General features: G+C 62.8%; 1 protein-coding gene across 6 annotated transcripts in view; it reads right to left on the bottom strand.

Annotated features, from left to right (window-relative positions):
- SBNO2 (strawberry notch homolog 2) overlaps positions 1 to 19,425 on the bottom strand; it is a 70,758-nt gene extending 51,333 nt beyond the window's left edge. For 5 of the 6 annotated variants that reach the window (XM_037994551.2, XM_037994554.2, XM_007994575.3 and 2 more), the window contains exon 1: positions 19,298 to 19,425. The gene's annotated coding sequence lies outside the window, so the exon portion shown is untranslated. Of the gene's footprint in view, positions 1 to 13,997; positions 14,018 to 19,297 lie in introns of those variants that run through there. The other variant, XM_037994552.2, reaches the window with a different exon arrangement.
- Positions 19,426 to 20,404: the final 979 nt, after the last annotated feature.

Here is a 20,404-nt window from a genome sequence, read left to right as displayed (position 1 = left end):
GACGCAGCAGGGCTCCACAGGGGGGTCTCCCAAGGAGAGGGGTCAGGGGCCACGTAGAGCTGGAAAAGCGCCCAGACCTCATTTCAGGCTAACCACACACCAGTGTCCCCACTGAGAACACTACTGAGCTACAGAGTCGAGCCTCACACCGTCAGACGCCAGGGACAGCTCCCACGTGCCCCACGGCCTCTGGCACACAGCCAGACGCCCGCCAGGCTGAGCCCCCACCAGGCCCTACCCGGTGAGTGCAGGGACCAAGGATGGCCTGTGGTGGCAGGGAAAGCTTTGCAGGCGTCCACCCAGCGTGCTCACTGCCGAGGGCAGCAGGAAGGGGAGGCGGCAGCCACTCCCGGCCAAGCCCTGGAGTGAAGAAATCTCCGGGACTTCCAGTAATTGCCGTACAGCCACACGCAGGCACTTGTGCAATCCCGTGGGGGAGAGGTACGCCTCTGCCCAGCGCTCCAGAGACAGTGGCTGGGGAACAGGGGCTGGGCGGGTGGTCGGGACTCCTGTCCCAGAGACCAGATGGAAGTGGTCAGGCACAGTGGGGCCACCCTGCCAGGTCGTCCTGACCGTCTGCGGCCTCTGCCTGCTCCCTGTGGTCAGGACGCCACAACCCACTGCCACCAGAGCTGGGACCCTCGGCGGCCCTTCCAGCTGCCCGCAGGGACCTGCGACGCCCTTGCCAGAACTGCCCTTTAGGGGAAGGGACAGGCCCGCTGGGATCTGGGGTCTTGGCCAACCCTCGTCAAAGATTCTGGGTCAGGCAGGATCAAAGCCTGGCCCCACCTTCTGAGTAGAATAACCTCAGACACCCAGACTCCTCCAAGCCTCGGTATGTTCCTCTGGAAGACAGGTTAACCGGGTGGAGCCTGGGACCCCGCCCTGGCCCCGCGGGCTGGTGGCCACCAACAGCTCCGCTGGGTCCCAGGCAGCTGCTGACGCCAGGGTCCCCGCTCGGGGGTTCGCCAGTGCTGGTGGGTGGCCCACCCCCCCGCCCTGGGGCTCAGCAGCCCCTCCCCTGTGGGGACCCCCCTTGGCTCCTGTCAGCACCCCTTCCCGCTGCAGGTTCCATCTCACGGCAGCCACATCCCCAGACCTACGCTGACCCTTTCCACACTCAGGACGCTCCTCAGCTCTGAGGCCACACGGCCCTGAGCTGACGGACAGCGGGGCCCAGAGCCCACGGTGGACAAGCTTGGGGAGGAGGTACCTTGGGCAGCTCTGGGTCGACCCCATGACCGTCCTTGGGGTACACCATAGCTGAGGGACCCCTCCAGCCGCAGGGGCCCTGAGCTCGCCTGTGTCGGAGTCCCCGGGGCCACCACGGTGCTCCTGGCAGCTCCTCCCTCCCTGCGGTCTCTGAGCCCCCACCTCTGTGGACGCCCCTTCCAGGCAGCAACCCCAGGAGGCTCAGGGGACCGGGTTCTTCAAGGGGAGGGTTTCACACATGGCATGTGACCTGGAGTCCACGCCTTGGGGACCTGGCAGGGTGTGGAGACCTAGACCAGGAGGGGATGGGGGAGGAGAGCAATGCGGACAACAGGCACAACCAACCAAGAGTCAGGGCCCAGAACCAGGAGGCGGAGCCGGAACCTCACGCGGCCGCCTGGCAGACTGGGATTCCTCAAGAGGCTAACGCCGGAGTCACCACACCACCCCGCAATTCCACACCACACAGAAACGTGCCCATGCACACCCACGGCAGCACCACTCACAACAGCGGCCGGCGGAAGCAGCCCAGCGTCCACGGACGGGCGAGTGGACCAGCATGTGGCGTGGCCCATCCACGTGCCGGAACACAACCCAGCCAGCCGTGAACAGCAGCGAGGCCCTGCCCCAGGCCACAGCGTGGACGCACCTTGAGGACGTCACGCTCTATGAGAGACGCCAGACACAGATGGCCACACAGCATGTGACCCCACTACTATGAACTGCCCAGGACAGGCCCATCCGGAGACAGAAGGGGATGCGTGGGTGCCGGGCTGGGTGATCCTGGCCTGGGGCCCACCCCTACGTCCTCCCACAACCCAACACCTCAGGCTGTGCCCACTCCTGAGAACGCTCGCCCTCTGCCACCCCTCAGGACCCACATCTGCCTTTCCACGCACTGCCGGTCCCCCATCGCCTCCCGCCCTGTCCTCGGCCGTATCGCACAACCCCTGCCACCCTGACCCCCAGGCTCTCCCGCAGCCCCCAGCCCCGCCTGCAGGCTCCGTCCTGTCCGAGGGCCCACGCCCCCAACGGCTGGCTCCCGGCCCCGTGGTCCTGAGCCCTCCACACCCTTCCCCCATCGACTCCACCACCATTTCTTGCAGCAGCTGTGACCACGCCATGTCCCTGGGGCATCCAGCTGCCCCATCCCCAGGATAAACCCCAGGGGGCACTGGGCGGGGTCTTGGGGCCTGAGAGCACCCCAACGCCACCTCTGCCATGCAGCCCCAGTGACACAGACCGAGCCTCAGAGCCGCGGGCCAGCCAAACGCCCAGCAGGCACCAGAGCTGTGCCCTCGTCTGGCTTTACTTTTAGGCGTGAGTCCCGTGACTGGAGGGATGCGCGGTGCGGGGGGGTCACACGGTTCCCACGCTGGGGAGGACCCGCACTTTCCACGCTGACTTCGGAGGGAGATGTGGCTTCCTTCTGAAATCAGGTCTTCAAGGGAGTCGTCGTAAAAGAGAAAGATGAAGGCGCTGGTGGCCCAGGCAGGACAACGGCTGGGAAGACAGAACCTCAGACAGGACCAAGAGCCGGGAGAATCCGAGGAACCAGCTAACTGCGGCCGCCTCCCGCTCCTCTCTCCCGAGTCCGGGTAACTGTTCCGCCTCCCGCTCCTCTCTCCTGAGTCCGGGTAACTGCGGCCGCCTCCCGCTTCTCTCTCCTGAGTCCGGGTAACTGCGGCCGCCTCCCGCTCCTCTCTCCTGAGCCTGCCAAGGTCCCTGTCTTCCCGGCTGGATGCCCCAGGGTCTCACTCCACACTGCAGCGACAGCTCAGCCTCCTGATGTTCTGAACTGGCCACTGCCTGGACCCTCCGCCTGGGGGTCCCTGAGCACCTGTCTTGTGGAGCTCCTTCACCCCTCTGCACTCCTCCCCGAGACCCAAGACGTCTGCAGATGGGGAACTGTGTCCACGGGGCCCGGTTCTCCTGCCGTCCTCTTGCTGAACAAGGTTGTGACCTCTGCACTTTCTGATGTGGACACGGAGACCCCTAGGTGGAGCCTCGACGTGACCCCAGAGCCAGACTCAGGAGCTCAGGCCACGCTGTGCCCACGTTCGCCACGGCAAAGCAGAGACCCTGAGAAGACGCTGGCCGCAGAGCCATAACCGAGACCACAGGAGGACCCTGGCACACCCCAGAGCACTCCACCCAGGCCTGGGTTCTGGTCGCCTGGCACAGCCGGCAGGCATCTCAAGGCCCATGCCAGCAAAGGCAGACACGGAGGCCTGAGGAGGCTGCAAGTCCTGGGCGAGCGAGCACGGCCGTGTGATGGAGCCCCGCAGAGGCTGCCGCACGGTCCCTCGAGGCCGCGTTACCTCAGCCGAGATCCTCCCAGCAGGCACAAGGTGCTCCCTCCTTCCCAGGACCTGAAGACGGCAAGGAGCAGGCCCCCGGGTGTCCAGGAACACCGCAGAGCCGCAGCCATGAGGAGTGCGTCACGGGACAGAGCAGCCACGCGGCCTCCGGTGACATCACAACCATGACCGCCACCTGCAGCCGTGACTGCCGCCCCACGGCCGTGACCCCACCTGCAGGCATGACTGCCGCTCCACGGCCGTGACCCCACCTGCAGCCATGACTGCTGCTCCACGGCCGTGACCCCACCTGTGGCCATGACCCCGCCTACAGCCGTGACTGTCGCCCCACGGCCGTGACTGCCGCCCCACGGCCGTGACCCCACCTGCGGCCGTGACTGCCGCCCACTGGCCTCCAGAGAGGCTGAGGACAGGGTGGTCACCCTTTACCTGGCAGGCGCGCAGCGTGGCATCCTAGGACCGGGGGGTGGGGGAGCTGGCGGATTTCACAAGGCTCAGCTAATATGGGGCAGAGAGCCCTGCAAGCTCCAGGCACCTGGCCAGGCCCCAACTTGGCTGCCAGGACCGTCTGGTGGGGAGGACACCGCAGGCCGTCTCGGGTCCTGACCCCCGCAGACAAAGTGCTTCATCCCTCAACACGGAGCCTGAAGGGCTGGAGCCAAGGCAGGCTCAGCCCAGTGAGGGACATTGGGGGGATGGGGGGTAGCAGGGGACAGTGGGGGGTCAGCGGGGGACAGAGGGACAGCAGGGGGACGGGGGACAGGAGGACAGCAGGGGGACAGTGGGGGGACAGCAGGGGACACAGTCAAGACATCCATGAGGTTCCTCTGCTCCTAGGCCAAGGTGCCTGCTTGAGACGACTTCACCCCCCACAGAGCTGGGCAGCGGCAGAGCAGGGGGGGGCCAGGGAAGGGAGGCGGGTGAGGGAGACCCAAGTGTCCAGCACTGTCCCCGCCCATGCCGGTGCTGCTCTCTGCAGCCACTGGCCTCCGGGTGCCCCCGCCTGCCCCACCATGCAGCCACACTCCCACACCACCCTTTCACACATTCCACCCCAGGGGCAGCACTCACCCTCCGGCTGTGGGTGCTGGGGAGCAGCTTGCGCCTGGCACCTGTTTGTGATGGGGGAAGCCGCCCCGGTAGTGAGGCCGGCAGCCTGACCCAGCTGCTGAGGGAGCGGGAAGGGCTGGGCCTGGCTGAGGAAGTGCAGCTGCTCACCTGTATCCCTGCAGCCCGGATGGGCCCCAGCAAGCTGCTCACGGTCCCCAGGCCCTCGGGGGCAGCCCCCAGCCACTGGCTACAACCAACTTCAGGCACCAAGTCCCCAGGCCCTCAGGGGCAGCCCCCAGCCACTGGCTACAGCCAACTTCAGGCACCAAGAGCCCATGAAGAAACCACTCCCACACCCCTGCCCAGGCCTCAAGGGGTCTGCACGGCGGACTCACAGGAGGCCCAGCATTACGATGGCGGCCACCTGGCTGCAGTGAGTGCCCGGTGGACACCCCTGAAGGGCAGTGGGGAGACCCGGGGCAGGACACACAGGGCGAGGCTACAGAGCAGGGGCAGCCGCCTGGACCCACCAGGTGGTCTCAGCTCACTGCAACTTTCGCCTCCCAGGTTCAAGTGATTTTTGTACCTCAGCTTCTGGGGTAACTGGGATGTGCTTTCCTGCCGCAATACAGCTTTGACCTCCCGGGCCCCGAGGAAGTGGGTCTCAGGATGCCCAGGACGGCCACATCACACTACGCTTTCCACCTCTCTACTTGAAATTTTCTACAAGTTCTCAAGTCTGCTGCCAAGGTAATCAGAATTACACAGGGAGCTGTGTGGGTCACCTGTGAGGCCTGGAGCCTCCCTGTCCCAGGCGGTGGGTGTCAGGGCTCTGCTGCCTTGTGAAAGAGTCGTCAGGCAGGCAGGGCCGGGAGGGTGACAGCTGATCCCCTCCCTTCCCCCAGGAGCCAAGGGGGTGGGGCCAGGCCTTCGGGGAGGAGCCGACTTACAGCTGCCCCAGGGGCTGGCCAGCCAGATGGACATCCTGACCCCAGGTGAGCCGGCAGGACCTTGTCACAGCCACAGATGGTGCCTGGGGCCTTTGCAGGCGTCCTCCTGGCCCCGAGGCTGTGGGCCTCCTTTGTTGGGGACACAGGGCTCAGGGACCACTCCACACCCTGGGCGGGGGCAGAGATGGGGCCTTTTAAAGTTAAGATTTTCTTCTTTTTTAAAATAATACAGCCAGGAACAGTGGCTCACACCTGTAATCCCAGCACTTTGGGAGGTCAAGGTGGGAGGATCGCTTGAGGCCAGGAGTTCAAGACCAGCATGGGTAACATAGCAACACCTTATCTCTACAAAAAAAATTTAAAAATTAGCCAGGCAGCCGGGTGCGGTGGCTCACGCCTGTAATCTCAGCACTTTGGGAGGCCGAGGCGGGCGGATCACGAGGTCAGGAGATCAAGATCATCCTGGCTAACACAGTGAAACCCCGTCTCTACTAAAAAATACAAAAAACTAGCCCAGCGAGGTGGCGGGCGCCTGTAGTCCCAGCTACTTGGGAGGCTGAGGCAGGAGAATGGCGGGAACCCGGGAGGCGGAGCTTGCAGTGAGCTGAGATCCGGCCACTGCACTCCAGCCTGGGCGACAGAGCGAAACTCCGTCTCAAAAAAAAAAAAAAAAAAAAAAAAAATTAGCCAGGCGTGGTGACAGGCATCTGTAATCCCAGCTAACCGGGAGGCTGAGGTGGGAGGATTGTTTGAGCCCAGGAGTTTGAGTCTGCAGTGAGCTATGATCACACCACTGCACTCCAGCCTGGGTAACAGAGCAAGACCCTGTCTCAGAAAAATAAATAAAACTTAACAGGCATCCACACCTGCACCCACACAGGAACCCACACACGCACCCCACCCACAACTGTACATACACCCCAATGGCGCCTGTGCCTGCACGGGCACCCCCACCTGCGTCTGCAAACACGCTCACACCTGCCACCACACAATGGGGAAGGTGGCCCTCGCCAACATCAGTATCCAGGTGGTAACACTGTTCTCTCATTTTACGAGACTTTACCACCGAGGAAAACACACGCATGGCAATCTCTGTTATCACTGCTTGTCGTAACTGTTTTTTTTTTTTTTTTTTTGAGACGGAGTCTTGCTCTGTGGCCCAGGCTGGAGTGCAGTGGCCAGATCTCAGCTCACTGCAAGCTCTGCCTCCCGGGTTCACGCCATTCTCCTGCCTCAGCCTCCCGAGTAGCTGGGACTACAGGCGCCGGCCACCTCGCCCGGCTAGTTTTTTGTATTTTTTAGTAGAGACGGGGTTTCACCGTGTCAGCCAGGATGGTCTCGATCTCTTGACCTCGTGATCCGCCCGTCTCGGCCTCCCAAAGTGCTGGGATTACAGGCTTGAGCCACCGCGCCCGGCCGCTTGTCGTAATTGTGTCACTTCTTACTAGAGCCACAAATCTGCAATTATCTCAAAAGTAAAAAGTGTGGCTGGGTGTGGTGGCTCACGCCTATAATCCCAGCACTTTGGGAGGCCAAGGCAGGCGGATCACTTGAGGTCAGGAGTTCGAGACCAGCCTGGACAACGTGGTGAAACCCCGTCTCTACTAAACACACACACACATAAATAGCCCGTGTTGCAGCACACACCTGTAATCCCAGCTACTCAGGAGGCTGAGGTAGGAAAATCACTTGAACCCATGAGGCAGAGGCTGCAGTGAGCCGAGATCCTGCCACTGCACTCTAGCCTGGGCAACAGAGTGACACTCCATCTCAAAATAAGACTTTAAAAAAACCTAATTCCCAGCATGAACTGGGAAAACACGTTGGGCTCATGGCTCCGCTGCCCGCCAGGCCCTCTGCCAGCTGTGGGAGAAGCCACATCCTCAGCTGCCGTAAACCTTCACGCGGGAGAAGGCGGCCAGCCTGGCAAACCACAGGCACGCGGGCGGCACCTGGCCACATGGGCTGTAGCTCTGACCCTCATCCCCCGTGCAGCCCAAAAGTCAATCACAGGGGAGGCTCCAGGCTCGGGCCCAGACCCAGTCCTCCCTCCCTGGCCTCGCTGTCTGCTCAGAGCCCAGCCTGCCCCTGAAAGGACCAGGGTGCCACTGGCCTAGGCTCGGTGTCCAGGGTCCAGGAAGCATGGACCACGGGTGGACCCCCCGTACCACAAGGCACAGGGCCAGGTCTCCCAAGGGCACCTCAACTGGTGCACAATGACCAACATGCCCGACACCTGCACCCCAGGGGCCCCGAAAGTTCCATGTGTGCATCACGCTGAGCAACACGCTGATGCCTGCGTCTCGGGATCCGTGGAGTGCCACGTGTGCGTTTCCTCCCCCAGGGCCAGCTGGGTCCCCCACCCCCTGCCAACCTGCCTGTCCATGAATGAAGCTATGGGAACTGTCCATCTTCCCTCCACCCTCCACACCCACCTGCCCACCAGTCCAAGGGTGTCCACTTAAACCACAGCCTTCTGCTCTGGCCCAGCAGCAGCTTACAGACCTCGGGATGAAGACCCACAGTCCCTGGGGCCCCAGACCCCGCCTCTCCTCCAGAGGGTGCCGCCTTCCCTCTCTGTCCTCAGAAACGCTGTTGGGGGGCCGGGCATGGTGGCTCACACCTGCAATCCCAGCACTTTGGGAGGCCAAGGTGGGTGGATCACTTGAGGTCAGGAGTTTGAGACCACCCTGGCCAACATGGTGAAACCTCATTTCTACTAAAAATACAAAAAAATTAGCCAGGCGTGATGGTGCGCACCTGTAATCCCAGCTACTCAGGAGACTGAGTCAGGAGAATCACTTGAACCTGGGAGGCAGAGACGGCAGTGAGCTGAGATCTCACCATTGCACTCCAGCCTGGGCAACAAGAACGAAACGCCTTCTCAAAAACAAAAAAAAAAAAGAAAGAAAATAAACGCTGTGGGGGCGGGGGCCTGGATCTCAACCCCTGCAAGGGGGATCTCTGGCTTCCTCTCACCCAAACGAGCGCGCCAGAGGCAGGAGGCTGACGCCGCGGAGGGACCAGCTGACATCAGCCTTGAGGGACCAGACTTCTCCAGGCTGGAAACCTTCTCCCAGCTTCGTGGGGTGGAGCCCAACCTTCAGACCAAGAGAGACCATCCTGACCTTCAACCCCATCCCCAGAGCTGGTCTAGCCCCTCATCCGACACACAGAGGAACAGAGGCGAGGAACCTGACGCTGGCGTCTCCAGCCCATGTAGGGCCCTGTAGACCAGCTACGTGCACACCCAGGCGAGAAATGGAGGCCGGAAACCTGACGCTGGTGTCTCTGAGGCCCCGTGTGAGGACCCTGGAGACCAGCTGACGTCATGCACACCCAGGCCAGCCGCCGGACAGCGTTCAGTGGCAGACTATCATCCACCCGCATTCCAGACTCCAACTGGCAGAGGGGAGGGGACCCCGGGGCTGTAGGGCCACCAATGTGGACGGGGCAGAGCCCCAGGGACAGCCTGTGCTGGCGATGTACGGGGACAGGATCAGACCCCACAGTGCCCGCGGGCCACAAGGCCAAGACAGGCTCTGGTAAGTGATGATTTGGAGGCTGGTCCTGACGTCCAGGAGGGACTACCAGGGACAGAGAGGGCACGGGGTGACTACTGTCCCCCCAGGCTCACATCCACCTGCACCTGTGAGTGGGGCCTTATTTGCTTACAGGGTCTTTGCACACGGGGTTGGTTACAATGAGGATGCTGGAGTGGAGTGGCCTATGTCCCTGTTAGCAACTGATGTCCTTAGGAGGAAAGAGGAATGTGGACACCCACACACCCGGAGACGGCCCGCATGGAGACAGCAGAGGCTGGAGTGATGCGGCTACAGACCAAGGGCACCTGGAGCCCTGGAAGCTGGGAGAGGCAGGAAGGGTCCTCCCCTGGAGCCCACTCCTTGACCTCAGGTTCCTGGCCTCCAGCACAGGCAGAGGCTGCTCTAAGCCACCCAGTATGCAGCACAGCTGCGGCCGCAACGAGAAGCTCATCCGGGGAGAAGGCTGCTCCAGCCCTAACCCCAGCGTGCCCTGGAGTGAGGCGGCACGAGGCTGTCTGTGGATTTCCACAGCATCCCAGGAGGCGTCTGGACCGCGGCGGCTCCAGGCTGCCAACCGCGGGCAGAGGCCACCGCTCCCGAACTTGGACCCTGCCATGCGCAGGCACAGGCCAGGTTGGGCTGGGGAAGCCTGGGAACCCCAGACCGGCCAGCACTGCCTGCGGTTTCTCAAGCACACTGGGTGGCGGCCCCTCTGTTTAGGACGAGGACGAGGTGGGCCTGGCGGGAGCGGAGGAGCCGGGGTCCAGGGCGAGCAAGTTCCGGACCTTCCAGTTCTCCCCGCCCCAGGAAGAACTGCAGTGGCCCCGGCCGCCTGGCGATGGAAGGGGCACTGCAGCCTCACCGCCCCATACGCCAGGAGCCCACGTGCGTCTCTCACAGGGAACCGTGTACTGGCCGGACTCAGGGTCCTGCGGACGGGGTTGGAACCCAGCGCCCAGGAAGCTCCCCTCCCACTGATCAAGGACCTCCCTCCGGGTGGGTCCTCCGGGTGGGTCCTCTGGAAAGCTGGGCCCACTGCTGTCACTGCCCCTCTCCTGGGAGGGCTCAAGGGTGTCGGCTGTGAGGGCTTCACACTGCACCCCTGATTTCCAGGGAAGCCCCTGCCCATGCCTTCCAGAGCCTTCCGGAGGGGCCAAGAGGCTGGTGCCATGGGAGGGAAAGTTCCCAAGCTCGGAGATGGACAGAAGCAGGAACAGCCGGAGTGCGGTGCTGAACTGACAGCTTCTCTTGCCAAATCTCCTGTCCTGCCCCAGCACAAAGCCTCCCCGGTGCACGGGGCCAGGTGCTAGGACACTGTGGGGGCGTCCCAGATGCCAGGGGCGGTGGAGACGGAGGGGGAGGGGGAGGGGGAGGGGGAGGGGGAGGAGGAGGCACTGTGAGTCTTCCACAGGGTGTGCCCCGAAGAGGTCAAGACTCCACTGAGGAGGAGGAGGAGGAGGAGGAGGAGGAGGCGGCACTGTGAGTCTTCCACAGGGTGTGCCCCGAAGAGGTCAAGACTCCACTGCCCTGAAGCAAACAAGGTGTCCAGCCAGAGCCAGGGCCACACGCCCAGCAGGTAGGATCCAGCGACCCCGTGCGGCAACCCCCCGCCACTCGAGGGAGGACACGGAGTTGACGTGGCCCCGCCTGACATCTGAGCCCGCCGTCGGGGGCTCTACCAGGTCAGGGCTGCTCAGCTGACCCCACAACCCCACCAGGCACGGTCAGCACGGCGCCGAGGGAAGGCCTGGAAAGGGAGTAAAGGAGGCCCTGGGGGAGGACCTTGGTGCTTCATCTAAGCCAACCCCAAAAGTGGAAGCCACAGGGCCAGGGGGATGTCGTGGCTGAGATACACGCAGGGTGCAGGGCACTCCCAAGGCAGCACTGCTGTCTGAGAACAGAGGGGAGCCCGGGTCCGAGTCAGGGCCAAGCCGCGCAGTGGTGGTTGCTGGCACTCAGCCCTGTACCCTCAGACAAAGCAAGAGTCCCAAGCCAGGAACGTGAGACCGACTCCTGTTAGGCAGAAACTACATCTGGAGAACCAGACTCCAGATCCAAGACCCCAGGCCCCAGATCCCAGGTCCCAGATTCCCAGATCCCCAGATCCCAGACCCCAGGTCCCCAGATCCCCAGATTCCAGTACCCAGACTCCAGATACCAGGCCCCAGATCTCAGACCCCAGATCCCAGTACCCAGACCCCAGACCCCAGGTCCCAGAGGGAGGCCCCAGTGAGGGAGTGGAAAGGAGATTCCGTGACACGAATGCTTTGTAGAAAGAGCCCTCCAGGCTGGGCAGCGGGGGCTCCAGCACAGGGTCCCCATGGCCGGGCCTCACTGCTATTGGTGGTAAACGCCCTGTCCACCTGGCCAGGGTGGTGCGGCTTCCTGTGGCAGCCAAGCAGCTTCCACGCAGCTTCTGCTGCTGTGAGGAGCCCACTCAGGTCTTGTGTTTATTTTTGGTCTTTTGGGGCCAGCACGGTGGCCCAAGCCTGTAATCCCAGTGCTGGGAGGCCATGGTGGGAGGACTGCGTGAGCCCAGGTGGTGGAGACCAGCCTGGGCAACAGAGCAAGACCTCAACCGCACCTGCGTGCACACACACACACTCATACACTCAAACACGAAAAGCCTTCTTTTTTTTTGAGACGGAGTCTTGCTCTGTCGCCCGGGCTGGAGCGCAGTGGCCGGATCCCAGCTCACTGCAAGCTCCGCCTCCTGGGTTCCCACCATTCTCCTGCCTCAGCCTCCCGAGTAGCTGGAACTATAGGCGCCCGCCACCTCGCCCGGCTAGTTTTTCGTATTTTTTTGTAGAGATGGGGTTTTACTGTGTTAGCCAGGATTGTCTCGATCTCCTGACCTCGTGATCCACCCGCCTCGGCCTCCCAAAGTGCTGGGATTACAGGCTTGAGCCACCGTGCCCGGCCCACTAAAAGCCTTCTAACACACTGAGCTTGAGCCTGTGGTCCCTTCTGACCCACAGGTCTTTTTCTCCGGAGCAGATGTTAAGCGAAATCCCGCTCACTCCAGACTTCCGGTCCTTTGAAGTGGAGGTGCCCTTGTGTGTCTTCAATCCGTGTGGAGGGTAGTCTGGCCCATCCCACACCTGCTACCGTCACTGTCTCACATCAGCGGCCTCAGGCCACAAGGTCTCCCCACCTGGCTCCTTGGGGGTGCCAAGCGTTGCCAGCAGCCGGGCTATGCTGACCCGGGGCAAGTGGCCCGACCAGTCGCTACTGTCCTTGAGCTCCTTAAGTCCAGCCTTGGTCACGAGGACCTGCATCCGAGCCCAGAGGGCATCGGGTCCTGGAGGAGGAGGAAGAGTCCCTTCTGGCTTCAGGCTGGGCTTGAGGACGGCAGCTCCGGGACGGCCCAGAGCGAGGCTTCAGTGCTGACTGCTGGAGCTGCCTGCCCTGTCCTGACAATGGCCGTACAGTGAGGCCCTGCTCCACGCCTGGGGAGGGAACAGAGGCCCCGAAATCACAGAAGCAGGAACCCCAGGTTCACCGGTGGGGCCTGATCCATTTTTTCTCAAACCCAGCTGCTGAAAACGACACCCACGCGCCCTCGCTGGGCGCAGCAGGTCAGAGGTCAGGTGGGCTGGTGCTCCAGGGCCACGGCTCCAAGGCCAAGGTCAAGGCACTGCTGTCCTGGACCCTGGTCTGGGTTCTCCGGGGGAGTCCACGCCTGAGCTCAGCCAGGTGGTGGGATTCTGCTCCCTGCGGCTGCTGAGCCGTGGCCCCACTTCCCCACTTTCGGGGTGCTACATACCCCATGACGCCATCCCTCCTTCCGAGAAGTCAGCAGAGCAAGGTCCCTCTCAGGCTTCTGACCTGACCTCCCCTCCTCCAGACGGAGAAGACTCCCACGAGAGGACATCTGTGATGATGCCAGGCCCCGAGGAATCCAGGGCGGTCCCTCTGCAGAGCCCCTGTGCCCTGGGAGGCACCTCACCCACAGCTCCAGGGGGTGGGGGGGGGCCGTGGCACCTCTGGGGCTGACCCAGACCCGCAGGACACAGCGCCAGACCATGAGGTCTCAGCCTGCGGTCAGGCCGCGTGCACGGAAACCCAGGCTCCTGAATGGCCAGCCAGGGGCAAAGCCGGCCACTGAGTACGCGAGCAGGTTCTGGGGGACACGGTCCCGCTCCTTCAGGGGCCCAGAGGCTGCGGATGTGGAACTCAAGTATCCTCCTCTCAGCATAACCTCCCTGCCCCTCCCACGTCCTCCAAGTGGGGCAGGAGCCGCCTCACCAGAGCTGGGGGAGGGGGCCACACAGATGCACCCCTGGGGAGGGGCGCGGAGACTCCCGGGCAGGAATGTGGCCAAGGTTTCTAGACCATCTGGTTTTTCAAGAGAAGCCACAAGTCTGGGTTTGGGGGTGGCAGCCCCTGATGTTCCAAAGTCGGCAAGCAGCTCAGGCAGCCACGCCCCCATCCTGGGGCAGTGTTGGGCGCCCAGCCCTCAGGGTCACCCGGAGAGCGCCTGCCTCCACCTGGGGGCTCGCAGCTCCCCCGAGCTCCTGGCGGTCACAGTCATTCCAGGATCTGATAAAAGCCCCCGAAAATGCCCCTGGTCAGCCCAGCCACACCCGGGCAACACCAACAGCCATTCTCTGCCCAGTCCCAGCGCCCAGTGGAGACCCCCCCGCAGCTTCCGGGCCCCCACAGCGAGAACATTCCAGTCACAGTGATGTCGCCCCGAGAAGCTCCTCACCGTCCCCCATGGCCTTGGAACCCCCTTCACACCCACGGGTTCCAGGCACCCTGGCGACTGTCTGTTCCCACGGAGCCTGGCCCTCTCACAGCGCAGGGAGGCCGCGGTCATTGGGCACAGGTCCTGCGACCCGTTGCACCCGGCCCCTGGGCACTGGAGGCCAGGTGGTGAGCACAGTGGACCCCAGAGGCAGCTTTCCTCAGTTTACTTGACACGTAGAGGAAGACGCCTCCTCGATCCAGGCTGGATGGGCAGCCGACGGCGGTACAGGGCCATGGCAGGGCAGGGACTTTCTCCGTGACCCTCCCCAGCTGCCCCTCCCCGGCTGCCCCTCCCCAGCAAGTGAGTCAGTTCCAGAAACCTTTACTGCCCACCAGGCCCAACGGCTCCCCAGCTACCCCTCCCCACGCCCCAGCACCCAGGGCCTCGGCCCCAGGAGCCACACAGCAGCAACTCCCAGGAAACGTCAGGGATCCGCCTGCCAGACCCGGGCGCACATCACTTTCAAAACACAGCGGGGCCTGGAACCCAGGCCAAGGCCACCTCTTTCAGTTTCACTTGGGCGCTTGTTCTTGCTGGGGACGGAGGCTCATCGCAGGGCTCCGGGAAGCGCAGGCACGAGTCACGAAGCAGGTCACTGAGACAGCGGGGCACCAGGCCCGCCAGTCCCATCTGCTGACCCCAGCCAGGGCCCAGCACTCCCAAGCCCGGCACTGCACGGTGCCTGCAGGGAGCTGACTCCGCCACGACTCTCCGGGCCCCTCCTCCCACCCCATCACTCATGGGGTTGTCCAGGGCGAGAGGCCCAGGAAAATCCGCAGGAGAGCCAGGGCACAGGGCACGTGCGCGGCCCCAGGCTGAGGCCTCCATGGGACTGAGCTTCAGGGCCACGCTGCCACGCTGAGCTCTCAGAGGGCCTCCGCCTGGACCACCAGGCACCCTCAGGCTGACCAGACCCTGCGTGCCGCCCATGTGGCCCAAGGCCTGTCCCCCTCATGCCAGGAGTCCCCTGGGCCCCTTCGAGTACAGTGCAGCATTCCCTGCCCCCCGAAGCAGCGAGTGGTTCAGGGGCAGAGCGGGGCCTGGCCGAGGGGCCCCTGGGGGGTGGGGTGACGCCATCACCGTTGCTGCCCTAGGGGCCGGGACAGGACGGCTGCCCAGCGCCCCCGATGCAAGCTGGCTGCAGGGCTGCCTGGCCGGTTCCTGGGGACACCACGCTCAACCCTGTGGTAACAACAGGGGATTCTGAAGGACAGGCAGGTCTTACTTTCTGTTAAACACTTATTTTCCCTGAGATACAATCCACACCAGGAGGGGCACCTGTCTGGAGCATCTGACGCAAAGGTTTCGATGTATTCTGAGGCGGACCACCATAGCCTCTAATTCCAGAACATTCCGTTCCCCCAAAAAACAGCCCTGTCCCCAGTAGCAGTCACTCCCCACCCTTCTACGGCCCCTGCAACCACACGTCCACTTCCCGTCTGTGGACTGTCCTGCTCTGAACACGTGACCACACGTCTACGTCCCATCTGTGGGCTGCCCTGCTGTGGACGCATAACATGAGCGGAGTCACGTGCAGTGGCCTTTTGTGTCTGGCGTCTCTCCGCGAGCACGCCTCCGCAGAGCATCCGTGCTGGGCACACAGCAGATCTAACCTCCACCTCCTCACGGGGCCCAGAAGGCCCTGGGCGAGAGCAGATGGGGCCCACACATCCGAAATCCCCGTCTTGGCCAGAACCCCAGGTTTGCCTTCGCCCCCAGGGCTGAGCCCTCTCCTGAGTCCTGGGCCCTGTGAAGGGTGACCGCACCTCCCAGCAAGGAGGCAAGGTGACCACGGAGCTGGCAGTCTGCTCTTCGTCCCAGCCCGAGGGTGCAGGTGCCAGCTGACCTCCCAGGGACTGGGGGCGAGGGCGCAGAGGCGAGGGGCAGGGCTGAGAGTCCACCCACACTGCTGGGCGGACAGCGGGCAGGCCAGGACGAGAACCAGGTCGGGGTGACCTCGCTCTCAGGCTACAACAGGCAGCTGGACACACCCAGCCCTCCCCGTGTGCTGTCTGACCACACAGCCCTTGGCTGTGGAAAAAGTGACTGGAGGCACTCCAGGCCTGCCCACAACAAATCACACGCACATGTGCACACAGACACAGGCCACGCACATGTGCACATAACACACGCAAACATACAAAACACATATGCATAAGACACGCACAGGCAGGGGTTCATGGGAACAGGCAGCACACAACACACACACACACAGGACACGTGCATAACACGAGCACAGGTGCACAAGCAACGTGTGCACACGCAACATGCACACAGAGTACACGTTTGCACAAGCACGGGTGCACAGGTGATACACACGCACCCACAACACACACACACACAACACACACGCGTGAGCAACACACACGCAAGCACAGGCAACATGCAACACACACATGAGAACACACACAAAATACACACAACCACCAAAACACACACACAACGCACGAGAATGGGCACACAGGCATGGGCAACACACAACAAAATACACGCATGCATAACAGACTCATGAACATGCGTACACAGGCACACACACAACACACAAACACGGGTGCACAGGCACACACACCGTGTACCCATAAAACATACGCGTAAGAAACACACAAACAACACACACATGCACAGGAGCACACAGCCACGGGCACGCACATTCACACACGGAGAAGGCACACGCCTCCGTACGACGCACACAGAACGCACACGCGTCCGTACGACGCACAGAATACACACCTCCATACAACACACAGGCATACAACACACACGTGCATGCACATGGCACAACATGTAGATACACAAAGACACGTGTACACACACATGCACAGCCCCCGGGGCCGCGCTGGCGCCATGGGGGACTGCCTCCACACCGCCTCCAGGAGTGTTTACAGCTGTGGATTACATGACACCGCCCCCTTCCCAGAGCTGATCCCACCCCCCCAGCATGAGGGCCCCCTGGGAGGGGGGCCTCTGGGAGCTGGACTGGTTCTGCAGACAGTTGCTTCTTTGTTCAGGGCAGAGCTCACTCTCGCGGTGTTGGCGTTTCCGCCTGGGCCCTGCCGGAGGGGCATCCGTGACTCTGCTGGAGCCGGGTTGGGCGAAGCCCAAGCTGGTCACACCCCCGAGGGTGGGGGAGGCCTTGGGCAGCAAGTAGATGGGGGGGTCTAGAGGTGGCTGGCGCAACCTCTCTCCGCCTCGGTTTCCCCACCAGGTGAGAGGGCAGTGACTGCCCACGGTCGTGCGGCTGGGGAAGCTGCACCCTCTCCTCCACACCTGCACACCTGGGCACCTCCTGTCTAGCCCAGACTCCAACCGAGAGTGAATGGATGAGCGAAGCTCCTGCTGCCTCTTCTGTGCTCTGCCTCACAGGCTCCCTCCCACTGGAAGTCCAGCCCCTGCCTGCACAGCCCCCTCCACACCAGGGTCCTTCTGGCTCCTGGCAGGTGTGGGCAGATGTCTCCTGGGATCCTCAGAGTTAAACAAAAGCCTCCTCCCTGTGCTCTGAAATCACACTCCAGGGGCTGGCAGGCGCCTTCCAAGTCCTTCCCTCTCCAAGGGCGAGAGCCTGCCTGCGTCTCCCCTGCTGTGGGAGAACCTGGGGCCCCTATCCTGCTGTTCTCCATCCCACCCACTGAGGGGCCCAGATCTCAAATTCGCCCTTTACTTGGCAAGAACTCTGAAGGTGGCCCAGAGCAGGCCACTGTGAGAAGCCATCACCCCACGACCGGGGACACCCCTGGGAAAATCCAGGGCTGGGCAGCCAGATCCCTGAAGGCCAGAGGCTGTCTGGGAAGAAAGGGCGTGGACGGCACCTGCCTGGCCTGCCACAAACGCTCTGGGTCCCAGGTCCCCACCGCTCATCTTCCAGGGCCGAGTCAGGGAGCCCCATCCCAGGGAGAGCACCCAAAACAGCACAGCACCCCTCAGTCAGGAAGCAGCGCCGGCTGCCCTGGCCCAGAGGAAGAGGCCTGGAAGAAAGTTTGAAGCCTGTAATTCCCGTGTAATTGGGCTGGCTCCCCATGGGGTCTGCGGCCCTGGGGCCCTGGCTCCTTCCATACTCTTCTCTGGAACCTCGGCTCCCTCTGCCCCTCCGTAAAACACTCACCGCACCCCCCTACCCACAAAACTGGCAGCCAGCATCAGCACAGGCCAGCTCCGAGGCTGGGCACTCTCGCTGACAGGGCGTGCAACAGATGGCACCAAACCCATCCCGTCCCGGCAGTCACAGGCAGGAAGGACGTTCCCGAGCAGGCGGGACCAACAGGCATTCCGGGAAGAAGCAGCCAGGGGAAGACCCGACTACACATTTTATAGATTTTTTTTTTTTTTTTTTTCTTTTCAGAATGTTAATCAGTTCATCCGAGGAGACACCCACCGTCCCTGCCCCAGCACCATCCGTGCCCGGCATCCCTGGAGGTGCTGGCTGGGCTCTCCACAACGCCTGCCCGCCAAGCCCCAGGTCAGTCTGGGGATTGATCCCTCCAGGCCCCACCAGCCTTATTCTTCGGGGCTCTGGGGTGGTGGGAAGAGCGCCCTACGGGGGACAGGACCCACCAGGCGGCCGGCGCTTCCCATTCACCGACACACTTCCCATTCACCGGGCCCCACTCGGGCCATCTCAGCCCGCTACCCTCCCTCCCGCCTGTCCCTGGAAGCCGGGTTTGAATGCGACCCGCACTCCCACCCCAAACACGCTCTGCAGACTCCGCCCAGACGGCCCCAGGGTCACCTAATATCAGCAAGCCCCCATCCCAAACCGGGGGACCTCCACGCAGAAACCGAGAAACTATGCCCCAGAAGACAAGTCGGAGGCCCCGGGGGCGGGAGCGGCGGGGGGAGCTGGGGGAGGGAGGGAGAGAGGACTGCGCTGCGGGGCCGAGAGGGCAGGGGCCCTGGGACCGGGGACAAGGAGGAGGAAGGCGCACGAACGCCCAAGGAGCCTGGAGTCAGGAATCGGGGAGGCAGGAGAGATCGGGGGTCACGAGGCGCACAGAGTCGAGAGTCCCCAAAAGGGAAGGGCAGGATACCGAGGAAAAGCGGATGCGGGGTCACCACGGGGCTCGGGGGCACCGAGGAGTGCGGGGTCAAGGGTTACCAGAAAACGAAAGGTCGGGGGTCACCAAGCAGCGTGGGACAGGGAGGCACCGGGAAGAGCGGGAAGGAAAGGCTGGGAAGGTTGTCGTGGAAGGTGGGGTCAGGGTTCACGGCAGGGGGTCGCCGGGGGTGGGAGCAGGTCAAGGTTCACGGCGGTGGTCGCGGTGCAGCCCGAAGTCAACGCTGGCGGCGGAGGGCGGGGTCGGAACGGGTCGCAGCGGAGAGCAGGGGTCGCGCCGCGCTCGCCCCCGCCCCGCGGCCCCCAGAACCCCCAGCCCCGGGCGCAGGGGTCCGCGGGGAGCGCCGGACCCACAGGCGGAGTCGGGCCAGGCAGGGGATGCGGTGGAGTGGGGGCGGGGGTCGCAACCAGAGCCTCACCTCGAGCCCGGGTCTGGCCGGGCGCGGAGCCCGTAGCGCCTCAGTTTCTCCGAGCCTCGCAGCGGCCGCCGCTCACTTCCGGGTTTCGGGCGCCATCTTGGGGGCCCCGCGCACTTCCGGTCATGCCGCGGGGCGGGGCCTCCAGCTGTGGGGGCGTGGTCTCTCTTAGAGGCGGGGCTACCTTCCAGGCCAATCCCTTGAGGTCCTTCCGCTGTCCGGAAGGGGCTGGGACTCCCAAGGCTCTGGGTTCGAATCCCACCCTGCCTGGGTCTCCTGAGACCCCAGCACGTGCTTTTACCTCCTCAAGCCTCAGTTTCCTCTTCTGCACCGTGCTGGTGAAATGAAACCTGCTTTATGGTACAGCAGCCCTTTTTTCTTCCTCTCTCAGAACCCCCTCCAGGCCTCTGCATGTGCCACCTCCCCCACTGGGGCTTACTCACCCCAGACTTTTAAACTGAGACTCCCTCAAAAGCTACTAAAATGATCACCAGCCAGGCGCAGTGGCTCATGCCTATAATCGCAGCACTTTGAGAGGCTGAGGCGGATGGATCACTTGAGGTCAGGAGTTTGAGGCCAGCCTGGCCAATATAATGAAACCCTGTCTCTACTAAATGTACAAAAATTAGGTGGGCATGATGGCAGGTGCCTGTAATCCCATCTATTCAGGGGACTAGGGCAGGAGAATCGCTTGAACCTGGTAGGTAGTTGTTGCGGTGAGCTGAGATGGTGCCACCGCACTCCAGCCTGGGCAACAGAGTGAGACTCCATCTCAAAAACAAATAAATAAATAAATAATGAAATAAAAGAATCACCTCTGGGCCTGTCGGACATACTTTCTCACCCAAAGTTCTCTCTGTTCATTAATCTCTCTCCCTAACCAAATGCAGATCTGGACACTGCAACATGGTGACAGGAACATGGGGGTTTGGGTAAGTCCCAGGGGCTACCCCCAAGAAAGCAGAGTCCTTTCAGGCAGGGCCATGGGGGCCTGAGGGGCACCTCTTCTGGGTGGCTGTGGTGGGAGGCTGCCCTGAGTGGGGAGCCGGAGTCCAGGGGCACTTTTCCTGTGACTTGAGCTAGTGAAGGCAAATCCAGTGTGGAAGGCAC

The sequence above is a fragment of the Chlorocebus sabaeus genome, chromosome 6, assembly GCF_047675955.1.
Source record: "Chlorocebus sabaeus isolate Y175 chromosome 6, mChlSab1.0.hap1, whole genome shotgun sequence".
Taxonomy (NCBI): domain Eukaryota; kingdom Metazoa; phylum Chordata; class Mammalia; order Primates; family Cercopithecidae; genus Chlorocebus; species Chlorocebus sabaeus.
This window is presented reverse-complemented; position numbering and strand designations above follow the sequence as displayed.